General features: G+C 52.4%; 1 protein-coding gene across 1 annotated transcript in view; it reads left to right on the top strand.

Moving 5' to 3' along the window:
• The first annotated feature begins 871 nt into the window (after positions 1-871).
• The window catches only part of CAPN5 (calpain 5), a 50,845-nt gene continuing 39,110 nt past the window's right edge, over positions 872-12,606 (top strand). Inside the window, exon 1 of the mRNA XM_054269748.1 lies at positions 872-948. The gene's annotated coding sequence lies outside the window, so the exon portion shown is untranslated. The remainder of the gene's footprint in view (positions 949-12,606) is intronic.

The following is a 12,606-nucleotide window of genomic DNA, read 5'->3' as shown; positions in this document are numbered from 1 at the left end:
AAACACATCTCCTCAACCTCTGTGACCATGTCCCATGCTATTCCTTACAGGGGATGTGCCCTTTGCACCAAATCCTACAATCTCTGATCACTCTCCCCTGCACCCTCCGTGGGTTATGTCCCAATGCCTCCCAGCTCCCAGCTGGTGTCTCGGTGTCCCAGCTGGTGGTGGTGCATGGTGCTCCAGCTTGTCCAGCTCTCAGTGCCAGGCAAGGTCCCAGGCAGTGCCTTGTCCTACTATGCGGTGCCAGGGCAATGCTGGGCCAAGTGCCAGTGCCTGGAAGGTCCCAGTGGCAGTGCCAGTGTCCGGGTATGCAGGTGCTGGTCTCAGTTCCAGCTCCCAGCTAGTGCTGCTGGTGTCAGGGTAGCCCCAGTTCCCCATTCCTGTTCCCTACCCAAACCGGTGCCAGCTCCTGTTCCCAATGACGGGCCCATTTTCTGGACGATGCCAGGTCCTGGTACCCAGGCAATGTTGGACCCTGATCCCGGTTCACCAGACTGGTCCCCAAGTCCTGGACCAGCGCCAGCTGGCACCGTTCCCATTTCCCCCTACCGGGTGGTGCCAGTCCCCACTCCCAGTAGCGACCACAGTTCCCAGCAGTGGGGAGCGCCGGTTTCCGGCGCAGGTTCCCATTCCTAGTGAGAGTTCCCGGTGCCGGTTCGCTGTCCGGTTCCCGATCCGGTTCCCGGTTCCCATTCCCGATCCCAGCGCCGGTTCCCATTCCCGGTGCCGGTTCCCATTCGCGGTGCCACTCGCAGTGCCGGTGCCGGTTCCGCGGCGTGTCCCGGCGCCGGTTCCGCGGCGCCCGGAGCGCGGGGCGCAGGCGCGGTCCCGGTCCCGGCCCGCCCGTCGGGGCGGTGCTTGCGGGAGGCGAAGCGCTGCGGGCAGCGGCGCGCCCGGAGCGGCGGCACCGGCACGGGCACCGGGCACCGCTCCAGCCCCGGGCAGGTAAGGCGCCCCCCGGCCCCGGGAGGGCTGGCTCGTCCCTGCAGCCCCGGCGCTGCTCCCGCCGCGGGGGGACGGCTCCGCGCCCCGCCCGGGGTCCCGCCGCGTCCTCGGGGGATGCTCGGGGGCACCTGTGGCTTTGGGAGCCGCGCAGCAGCTGCACTCCGGGGTGGGGGCGTGTGTGTTGGTGTGCGAGCGTGTGTGTGCCTAATGCCTAAAGGGATTTTGGGGAAAAAAGCCCGAAGCGGGCACCCTGCTCCTCCCCTGCGCGGAGCACGCTGCTGCCTTTGCCTTCAGCAAGCGCTGGTGTGAGCGCCGGTGTTTGGGGGTGCTGAAGTCGGGGTACTCGGCGTGGTGCATGGGAAAGTTGCATCCCAGATGGTTAAAACCCCACAAGTGCCCCCCAGTTCAGCTTGTGGAGCCGGGCTGGACGGAAACTTTGAGCACCGGGGCCTGGGTGCTGGCTGGAGAGCAGCAGGATTTCTGCGCTGAGAAAAAATCCTGAGGTTTCAGTATTGTTCTTTGTTCCATTTTTTTGGGACAAACGCAGGGCTTTTGGAAAGTCTCCTGGAAAGTTAAGGCGAGAGAGAGCTCCGGCTCTCAAGAAAGGCTAACTCGCTGCTGGGGTGCAGGATACTGAATGGCTTTTGGGGTTTCCAAGCTGAGATAGGAATCTGGATTCCCCAAATTCCAGTCTTTCCTCCCTTCCCTGAAACATGTTATTTTGAGCTTGAGACACCAGCTTGGTGCTTTCTAGCAGAGGGTGTCCCACGGGATGTGGCTCTGGTATTCTGTCCCTGGCCTCCCACTCTGGTGGCTGCAGGTGAGCGTGGGCTGCACGCCTGGCTCTGCAGATCCAGCCTGTGTCGTGCTTGGATAGATAACCAGTTATTTATCACCAGTTACCATTTCTGCCTGGATGCTGTGCTGGCTCTGAGCTTGGTGGGGAGTGCAGCCATGGCAAATGGAGCTGGAAGCAGAGCAGGGAGCTCAGTGTGTGGTGGAGAATGCTCTTAAATCCTCAGCTGCTTGTCTTCTGCATCCAGCAAGGACCTTGCTGCAGGCTTTCCCCAGGGCACCTTTTATCTCCTTCCCATCTCGTATCTTCATGGATCCTCCTGCCCAGGTCCGCCTGCGTTCCAAGCGTGCTGAACCGCTGTTAAACTGGAAGGGAAGGCAACACAGGGTCCCTGGAGCTGCATCTCTCACCCCTTGCTCTGCACATGGGTAGCCCAAGGTGCAGGGAGCCTGGCTGGCCCTGCTGCTCAGAGTAGCAGTGAGTTGAGGAGGAACAAATTTTGGGATACAGGTGAGAGCAGGAGTCACCTGTTGGCAGTATCCTTGGGGCAGCAAGGACTAGGGCAGAGGAAAAGCAGCAGAGTCAGGTATGGATGGAGGTGCAGAGCCTGATGCAAGTGCTCACCACTCACTCCTGCTCAGTGCAACATATTGCTACAGGTATATCTGTCCTGGTGGGTTCTATTTCCACCTGCTCTTCTCAGGAACATCAGCTGCCTCCTGCTTATTTAAGCAACTCTTTCATGTGAATCACCTGGAGCTCAGCTCCAGCCCATGACCCAGGCAGTGGGGTTGTAAAACCCAAGAGGGAATGAGAGATGCTCTTTCAGAAACCCTTTTTGTACCCTTAGGAGTGGGATGTGAGGTCTGAACCCCTCCTGCATGGGTGCCTGTGTACAGGTGCTGCTGTGTGCGTGGGGGCTGGCTCGCTCGGTGGCTGGTGCTTACCAGCAGCTATGTGCCAGAGCTGGTTGGGAAAAACTTTCTTGTTGGCACCAGAATTAAGGATCAAGTCATGAGTGAAAGGAAAAGCAGGTTTTGAGGAAGCCAGCAGGGCTTGCTCTAGCAGGCCCTGCTCAGAGTAGAAATCAAGTCCCTTTGTCATGTTGTAAGGACACCATGATGACGCGCAGAAGGAATAATGCCATCTGCAAAGCAGTGACACATGAAATAGGGGCAAAGTGATGTGACCAAGGCAGTCAGGTTTGTGGCAGACTCAAGTCCAGCCTGCTCCCTGTCATCAGCACCCCAGTCCCTGTATGAAATTACTTAGGTGTGGCTTTGACATGGCCACAAGCCTGGGAAAATCCCTGCCCAGCTGCTGTGTCCACCACAGCATTTTCTGTTCAAGGGAGCTTTCAGCTGGTGATTGACAACTGCCATGGGTGTTCTCAAGCCTCTGAGGTGGAGGGAGATGGAAACCCAGAACTATTACTGAAGGGGACTGGCCTGTAGCTGTGCTGTCATTTTTGGGGAAAGGAGATGCTCCAGGTCTCCTTTACCTGGATGTGCTGGCAGTTTACACGGTGCATGTGGGAGCATGTCAGGGGAGAAGATTTCTGCCAGGGGGGGCTGGGGGAGGTGACAAAGGGCACTGCTGGACAGATTAGGCCCACGCAGCAGAGCTTAAATCTGCTTAAAGCCTTTAAGGGAGGATCTGAGCTCATTCTCATTTTTCATGCTGAGATCCGCCTGCGAAACCAAGCTGAGAGGTGGATGGGGTGCTCGGCCAGAGGCAACAGCTGAGCTCAGGCTATGGGGCTGGCCCCTAAATTGTACACCAGCCTGTACAGTGGGACACACTGTGTCTGGTCTTTGTGCCTTGTTTAGAGATTGAATCATATTGGGATAGCTGAGACTGGGGGTTCAGGGCTGCTTTGGTCTTGGGTGCCCCTAGGGGTGTTGCAAAAAGGCGAAGGGAGACAGGCAAAGGGTGTTTGTGGGACATGGGCACGGAAGAGTTAACGCGGAAGGACCAGGCTCTTCGATCTGGTGCTTGAGAGGGATTAAGTCAGCCTGGAGCAGGTGCAGGGAAAAGGGCTCTGAAGCTGCTCAGAGGGATGGAGAGCTATTATACGAGGCTATAAAAGCCAAGCCCAGCGAAACAAAGGCAGAGAGAGGATGTGCTTGCTGACTCCAAATATATCCGAGGGGTGAGCTCCAGGCAGGCAGAAGAGCGATTTAAACTGAGGGCAGTGTTGGTGCTGGGGTGCGAATTCATTCAGTTTAGTTTAGGAGGTTTGTCTAGAGGCTCTGCAACTGTGTCACACCAGAGGAGAGTGGGAGGGTGTGAATTAGAGCACATCACCTCTCTTGCAAGGTGCTTGGCTGTGATACAAGGAGGTCTTAGCATTTGTCAGTGTGGGAGGGCAGGGCTCTGTGGTCCAGACACCCTGTCCCGGTGTCTCCTTTGGGAAGGGCTGTGTTAGCCAAGCAGGTCTCACCATCTTCCTGATGTGGGACCAGACCAGCCATGAAGCAGATGATGCCCAGCTGAGATATTTTTTGTGTTTGATTATGCCTGAGAAAAATGAATCCATCTCTCTCTTTCCTGGTTGCTGCACGGATTAATAACAAAGCATCCATGCTTTAAAAAAGGCTTTGGCTCTGATCCCAAGAGGAATTTAGGCAGTATTTGTGCTGGGTGATGATGATATGAAGAACGAGTGCATCCTCTAAATCTGCTCACGCTTGTGCATTAATTATTGGATATTTTTGGCTGTCCAGAGATGCCAAGATTCTTCTCCTAATGCTCTCTCCAAGCAGGGCAGCATCAGGTTAATACAGAGAGAAGGAGAAGGATGCAGCTGTGCCTTGAAGGCTGGGATCAGGCGCTCTCTCTTCCTCCTCGCTAATCTCCAGAGTTGTCAAGTCCTTTCCCTGCAGATGTCCAGAGGTGAAACCCCTTCCTTGGAGAAGCCTCCTCAGCCCACCCAGAGGTGTTTGTTGCCCTCTGCTCGTGCCGTGGTGGGGCAGAGCACACTTGGGCACCGTTTACTTACTTATGTCTTCATGCCTTCACCTTCAGCTGCTCCTCGGAGGGGCTGTGGGGCACAAAGCCTCGGCAGTGGGCTTGTGCTGGCCTGCTGGGGCCAGACAGGGCTCCTGCATCTCCCAGCCCCGGGGGCACTGTCACGGGTGGGGAACAGGGGCGGTGATCACTCGCTCTGCTCACTTCCAGCTGATTACCCAGGGAGAAAGGACCAGGCTCTGGGCACTGCAGAAAAGGGACGCAGACCCAGGGGCTTCATGGAAGCTACGTTTGTCTGGCTGCATTAACCCTTTACCTGCTCTGAGCTCTCCCTTTCACCATGGAGAATTTTCATCCATAACTTATTCCTAGTAAATTCGCGTGCACTGTAGGAGACACCCCTTCGACATGGGGGTGACTTCTTGAGGTTGTGGAGGGAAATAGGGATGGTTGCCATTGAGTTTTTCACCCTCTCTGGGAAAAAATCCTTTCTGGTCCACTCTGGGGCCAAGGAGACTTCACAGTTTTTGCTTTTCTGCGTGATGCATTGGTTTTTCAGCCAAAATTGCAGATCCTCATGCTTTGGGGATCTTCCTGGACTGGAGATGTGACAGATGATACCCCTGCAAAGCCGTGCTGGGAGCCCGCGGGGTTTGCAGCATCTAGGTCAGAGCCTGGCTCCTTTGGGCCTGGTCCAGCCCTTCAGAGGGGCTGGACTGAGCTCCTAAGCCCCTGCCTGCAGCTTTTGTGTCCCAGTTCAATAACACTTTGATGCATTTTGCCTTAAAATACTCTTCTGGCAGAGAAAAGCTCTCCCTGCCCCTTGGTTTGCCCTTGTGCAGAAATGACCAGTTTTAGTCATTCCACCATCCATCTGAGCATCAGCTCTGTTCCCTCCTGTCCTGTGACTTCGATCCATTGGGAACCAAGGTTAAAGGGAGAGGGGACTATAAAGCATCCCAACCACCTAAAGTCTGCCCCATGCTGGGAGGCTGGAAGCCTTAATGTGAAGCTCTGAAATTATTTGTGGGAGAGGGCTCCTTCTCCGTACCATGCAGGGATTTTCCCAGCTTATCACAGCCCCCAGCAGTAGACAGATGTGTTGGAAAGACACCAGGAGAGGCCATGAAGACAGTCAGAGGACTGGAGCACCTCCACTATGAAAACAGGCTGAGGGAGCTGGAATTATTCAGCCTGGAGAAGAGAAGGGTTCAAGGAGACCTTAGAGCATGTTCCAGAACATAAAGGGGCTGCAAGACAGCAGAGACTTTTTACAAGGGCATGGGGAGATAGGACAAGGGGGAATGGCTTCAAACTGGGAGAGAGCAGGTTCAGATTAGATAGTAGGAAGAAATTCTTTCCTGTGAGATGTTGAGGCACTGGCACAGGTCACCCAGTAAAGCTGAGGATGCCCCATCCTCAGCAGTGTTCAAGGCCAGGTTTGATGGGGCTTTGAGCAACCTGCTCTAGTGAAAGATGCCTCATGGCAGAGGGGTTGGAACTAGATCATCTGTAAGGTCTTTTTCAACCCAAACCATTCTGTAGTTCCATCATTCTATGAAATTTTCTCCTTGCCTGGCTGCAGCTCATCCTTACGTGAGGGAGACTGCAGCCCTGGTTGATTCCTTCAAGGGTTATCCTGTGACCTAGGCATAGCTATCAAACAGGGCTGGGGCAGACCAGGAAAGATACCCAGAATATTGCTTCCAATGTAGCTACAGCACGACAGGCAGCAGCAGGTGTCTCTGAGCTCCTGGTGAAAAGGGCAAAGCTCCAGCTCTGCTCCTGCATTATCTTCCCTTAAGCCATGATGCACCATGTTTTTGTGCTTGTTACTGGAGTTCTTTTGGTTACATCTCCAAACAATCCATACAGTGATTTCTCTGGGTGACAAAAGGCATCCCTCCCTTGCAGCAAGCACCCTCTGTCCCAGTTTTCATCACATTTCCACTGGTTTGAGCTCCCCTGACTCCACGGTGCAGGATGCAGGTGGCTTTGGTTGACTCCATCCCTTCACAGCCCCTCCTGGGCTGTTCCACCATTTCCTCCTGTCCTGTATAGAGACGAAGGATGCGTGTCTGTTTATCTCTCTGGGTTTGGGCTTCATTTGTTTTATATTTTCTGAGGCACACCCTGATAATCAAAAGCTTCCTATGAAATGTTTGCAGGCTTGTTGCTCCCAAATCCTTGAAGAGCTGGTCCTACCAGTTGTTTGAGCATGTGTAAATACTGTGAGAATGGCTTAGGGGTGATTAAGGGAGGTGATTTCTTTGCTGAGCAAGGGGAAGCCTTGATTTGATAAAAGCTGCAGCTGCAAACTCTACTTGCTCAGAGCCAGGCTAGCACTGCTGCATGAGTGCAGGATGGGGATGGTGGGTGCTGGCTGCCTGCCCAGCAGGTGTTGCCTTTGGATCCTGGCAGGTCTTCGTGCAGGAGCAGGGGAGTGGTGATTTATTGCGTCTGACACGGGCTGTGCCAGGGTCCTGTCCCGTGCAGGGGAGTGAAACCCCTCCCTGTGTCACAGGGTGCATCTCATCCCTGCTCCCAGACTGCTGCTCCAGCTGGGAGCTGCTGCAACATCAGTGTCTGAAGAGATGCAGAGCTTGGGGCAGGGCAGTGTCTGGAGAGGAGGAGGGGGCTTAGTCCTGATCCCAGAGCGCTGTGCTCAGCCCACACTCTCTGCTTGCTGCTCAGAAGGGTTAGGAACATGCTCTGAGCCCCCTCCTGAGGGCAAGCCAGGCTGTGCAGGGAATCCAGACAGACCCCAGAGCAGTGGTGGGCATTTTTGTTTGGGTGAGAGCTGAGTGATGGATCTGCCTGCCAGCCATGGCAGCAGGAGCAAGCACCAGCCTTGCTGGGCTGCCACAAAGCAATAGGTCTTCATAAGGGGAGGAATCCTCCCTGAAGTGAGAGGTGTACCTGTCCATGGCAGAAGGTGTTGGACTTGATGACCTTTAAGATCCCTTCCCACCCAAACCATTCCATCACTCTGTGTCTGGAACACAGAGTGGATGCAGTGCCCAGCACTGAGGCCTGTATCCATCTCCCTGAAGGAAGGGGAAAGTTTATGCCCAGTCCCTGCCAGAAGAAACCAGCAGCCTTTCTGCTCCAAGGGTTGTATGGCAAACTCTTACCTCTGTGTTTAGAGACGGGCAGCACTGCTGAAATGAAGGAGTAATGGTGGGGAAAGCTGGCTGGAGGTTGGGGGAGTTGCAGCATCCAAGGCAGAAACAGTTTGAAGAGCTCAAATTAAGACAGTGGAAACTTACATTCAGACCTTTCAGCTTGTAAGAGCTGAGTGGATCCATTGACAAGTATTTCTAATAAATCTCACAGATTTGAGGTGGTCCTGTCTGCCTAAGAGAGACCTGTTCAAAAGCAGCAGCACTATCAGTTGCTGCAAGCCTTCAAATATTACTTTTGTGCTCATGATGATTTAGAATAGTCACAGTAAGAAAAATTAAGTTAAGAGAGAGGGAAAAGGAGGTAAAATTAAATTTAAAACCAGCAGATTTTGCTGGTCAATCCTGAAAGTTTTACAGACAAGGAGAATGTTCTTATGAGTCAGTACCCACGTGTGGTCTGATATTTGCTATTGTCACTTTGGAATTTATAGGATGTGGGTTTTGGGAAGTGACTGGCAAGTGGATTGAGGGCCTGTCAAAGAGAAAACTGAGGAGGGAGGACCCAAGACTGAAGTGGACTTTGTGCCTTCTTGGACCTGTTCACAGAGTGCCTTGGTGCTTTTATTCAGGTTTGGGTCAGGCAAAGAGAAAATCCTGAAGTGGTTTATTAGCAAAAGGTGGGAGTCTTGGCAGAGGTTTGAGACCTGACTTGAGGCCAGGAGCTGTAGGACTGGGGTGAAACCTGTGGTGTGGAGCCTGTTGTCAGAAGCATTTGGGTTGCCTCCATCATCTGGAATTGCAGGAGATGTTCCTATCCTCCTTGAAGTGGAGCAGGTCAAGGGATATGTTTCTGGAATGGCCAGGAGCCTCTCAGGAGGAGACCTGAAGGACTTGGTTGTACCTCTGGGCCTCTGTGGGGATGGAGTTTTGGGCTCTGCCAGCAGCAAGGGGTGAAGGTGATGGAGAGAGAAGAAACCCATTGCCTTGGGAATGGTGTTGTTATGGAGTTACAGAATGGTTTGGGTTGGAAGGGTCCTGAAGACCATCTCATTGCAGTACTCTGCCATGAGCAGGCACACGTCCCACATGCCCCATCCATCCTCTCCTTGAACATTCCCAGAGGGAGATGGGGCAGGCTGTGAAGTGGTCAGGGCTGAAGCAGCAGGAAGGATGCTCTGGGTCAGCCAGAAGGACAAACATCCCAGCTGGCCTGGCAGGGATGATCTTGAGGATCCAGCTGCCTCTCCTCACTCTCCCAGAGTAGCTGCAGCCCCGTTATCTCTTCTGCTCCTCCCCAATTCGTGTTTGAAGTTCAATTGCTTTAATCATCCCAGAGGCTGCGGAAGCGATTGAAGGCAGAGCATTTGCATGGAGACGTGCTGCATTTTATCTGCACTAATGATGACTTTTCTGAATGGATTTTCCAGTTCCTCAACCTCTCAAATAAACACCTCTGTCACCCATAATGCCCAAGAAAAAGGCACACATGGCTACATCAAGTAATGCCCTGTTATTCTTCCGTCCTAGTCCTTCCCTCTTTCCACCTCATAAAGGTACAGGCCTGCCTTTAGACCATAATTTTTTTTGCTCAACTGGCAGGAAAACCAGTGTGAGTGTATCGATGTGGTGCAAGGCTCCCACTGGAGTCAGTGTGACTAGATTTAAAAGGAGCAGGTCTAGCTGTTCAATTAGAAATGCTGAATAAATAATAAAAACACATTCTCAGTCCAAACCTGCAAAGATAGCATCCTCTCTCCTCCTCTTCTGGTGATCAAAATAGATGCTGAGAAGGGCAGAGCATCTCTGTGTCCTCATGGGGTGTGTGGTTTGTGTTCAACATGATCCTCATGTGGGGTGACAGCCCTCCTGGGCTAGGCAGGAGCCATGTGTCTGGATGACCATGAGTGCAGGTGGCTCGATTCCGTGTGTGTGAGTAGTCTGCTCTTCCTAGACTGTATTTTTCCAGTGCCTAAAAACCTGCTCTGTGTGAGTGGTGTCATGTGCTGGAGAAGGTTCCTGCCTTCTCCTGCACAAAGGTGTTATTTTGGAAGCTGCATTGGCTGCTGAGTGAGCTTGGGAGTGCTTTGGTGTTGCTGGCCCTGTGCTGCTCCTTACAATTATTAACCAGGGTCAGGGTGTGCTGAGGCACGAGGGGTTAGTGAAGTCATGGCTGTCTCCAGGGACTTGGCATTGGCAGAGCCTATTAATTCACCTTTTGTTACTTGTCCTGCAGCTCCTGGTGATCTCCAGGGGTTTTTAACCCTTCTGTGACCTGGGAAACAAGCCTAACATCACACAATCAGTAATGCTGGGTGAGGGACCAAACTGCATGTGGAAGGAAACCCACAACTTAGCTTCTGCATTCTCCCCAAACCACAAATGGATTGGGCTGAGCTGGGCCCTGAGTGGTGAATATATTCAGCACATCTCTGCTTTCCTTCAGGCTGCCTGGTGCCATGTTACTGCCTTGCTCTTTCCACTGCTTTTGGGTCTGTCTCTCTGCCACCACCTTTTGCTGTTGTTTCATTCTTCTCCCTGCTATTCCTGCATGCCTCCAGCCTCCTGCATTTTCTGGTCCAGTGGGAGAGGCTGTCACCAGCTTTGCTTTGAGCTTGTTACTCCTTCCTGTGTCAGGACACTTTCAGACATGTGTCCTGGTCCCATCTGATCCTAGAGCCTGTGCTGAGGGAAGGGCTGGTCTGGCTGGTGCCACAAGCCACATTTTTGTGCAGAGCTCTGGCCAGGCAGACCTGGAGCCAGCACAGGGTTATGAGAGCGTTCCCAGTGTGGGGCTGCCTCTTCTCCTGCAGCTCCAACATCTGACTGTTTGCAAACTGGTGACTCATAGCTGCAAGGAATGAGGAACTCCCCAGTCAAAGGCCTCTGTCCCAGTGTGAGTCATCCGAGCAGAAAGGGAGCTCCTGGTCAGCACACCGACTGGCTCCTAAAGGAGATGGCTATTCAAGGATGCCCAGACCCCCCTGTTAACCCTGGCCTTCCCAGGAACAAAATATCCCAATCCATGCATGCAGACCTGCTGACTGGCTATGTCTCTCCCTGTGCTATCATTTTGCTGTTAAGCAACAAAGGACTGATGTTCTGGTGGAAAAAAATCCAGAGGAAATAAAGCAAGTGTGATAAAGATCCCTGTGCCTTGCCGGAAACAGCCTCCAAATGTGACATCTTATCTGCAGCTGATTTAGTGCAGATGCTGACAGCCAGGCACGTTTTGGTGATATGGAGTCACTTGCTGCAGCTCTCTGCCAGGATGTGTGACCCTGCCCTTTCCCTGGCCCGGGTGCAAATGCGCTTTTTAATGAAAGATTGCTCTTGGTTCATACAACTGTAGAATGGTTTGGGTTGGAAGTGCCTTAAAGACCTTCCAGTTCCAACCCCCTGCCATGGGCAGGGACACCCTCCACTAGATCAGGGTGCTCAGAGCCCATCCAGCCTGGCCTTGAACACTTCCAGGAATTGGGTGGCCACAGCTTCTCTGGCAACCTGTGCAAGTGCCTCACCGCCTTCACATTGAAGAATCTCTTCCTGATATCAAATCTAAACCTACTCCCTTTCAGTTTAAAGCCATTCCAGATTGTCCTATCACTACATGCCCTTGTCAAAAGGACATTTTTTTTGAGTTTATTTTCTGTAATAGCCAGCTGTTAGACAGCAAATTCCTTTGCAGGTCTTGGAGTGCTTTGCAGAAGGGACCAGGATCTCTGCAGAGTGATGTTTTTTCCAGCTTCATGGAGGAGGAGGATCCATCAGGGAGCATTTGCTCTACTTATATGCTTGCAAAAAGCCAGAGGGTTTACTCACTTAGAACAAACAGCCCTTAGCCCCACCAGGATGTTTTTTTGGAGCTAAATCTACCACTCTGAGTTTCTGAGGGGGAGCAGCTAGTCCCTGTGGTTGCTCATGCAAAATTAGCCCTCAGGCTGAAAGGTGCCGTGTTAAGGTGTCCCGATTTGGATGCCATCTGTGCTGTAGCAAATCACTGATTAAAATCAGAGCTTGATATAAACATAATTAAGAGTGAAAATTATTATTTCACCTTTAGCTTTTAAATGAGAACAGAGGTATAACCTGATGAAGAAAAGAGATAATGGCCAGAAGGGGATATTCAGTGCTCTGTTCTTCAACAGTTTTGTTTCAGCAAGTAACCACTGTGAGTGTTCAGTAATTTGCATTTTGGCTAAAGCAGCTGCTCTGTAAAGATGTCCAACTGTGCTCAAAAACATCTGGACACGAGCTACCTGTAACTTCCCATGGGAATTAGCTTCCCTGGTTAACCACAGTCAATTTGAGAAGAAATGATGTCTTGTTTTCTGATTTCCATCAGTGCGGTTTCAGCTTCCCCTCTCTGTGGGCATTGCTAATGCAGGATGCTGCCCTGTGCTGCTGGCTCTGGGCCATGCCATTTGGGGTCCAAAGCAAACCTAGGTGCATGCACAGCTGGGAGGGGGGAAGGGCTTTGGGAATGGCACAGGCAGTGGCACAGGTTGCCCAGGGGAGCTGTGTGAGGAGGGTTGGAACTAGAGGATCTTGAAGGTCCCTTCCAACCAAAACCATTCTATCATTCTAAGATGACTTGAGGCTTTTTTGTTCATGGTTGGCATAGAGTTGTTGGCCAGGAGGTGTGGAATGCTTATCTTAAGTTCAATGTAAACACTGAATGGCAATTCAACTGCTTCTTCTTCTTGTTCTCTGGGCCCTGGAGAAACAGTGTGTAAAGCTCTCCTTGCATTAACAGGGTTTCCTTTGCGG

The sequence above is a fragment of the Melozone crissalis genome, unplaced genomic scaffold, assembly GCF_028551555.1.
Source record: "Melozone crissalis strain CALT ecotype California unplaced genomic scaffold, PUWL_Pcris_2 ptg000008l_1, whole genome shotgun sequence".
Classification (NCBI taxonomy): Eukaryota; Metazoa; Chordata; class Aves; order Passeriformes; family Passerellidae; genus Melozone; species Melozone crissalis.
The sequence above is the reverse complement of the archived record's forward strand: the minus strand, read 5'-3'. Positions and strand labels throughout refer to the sequence as shown.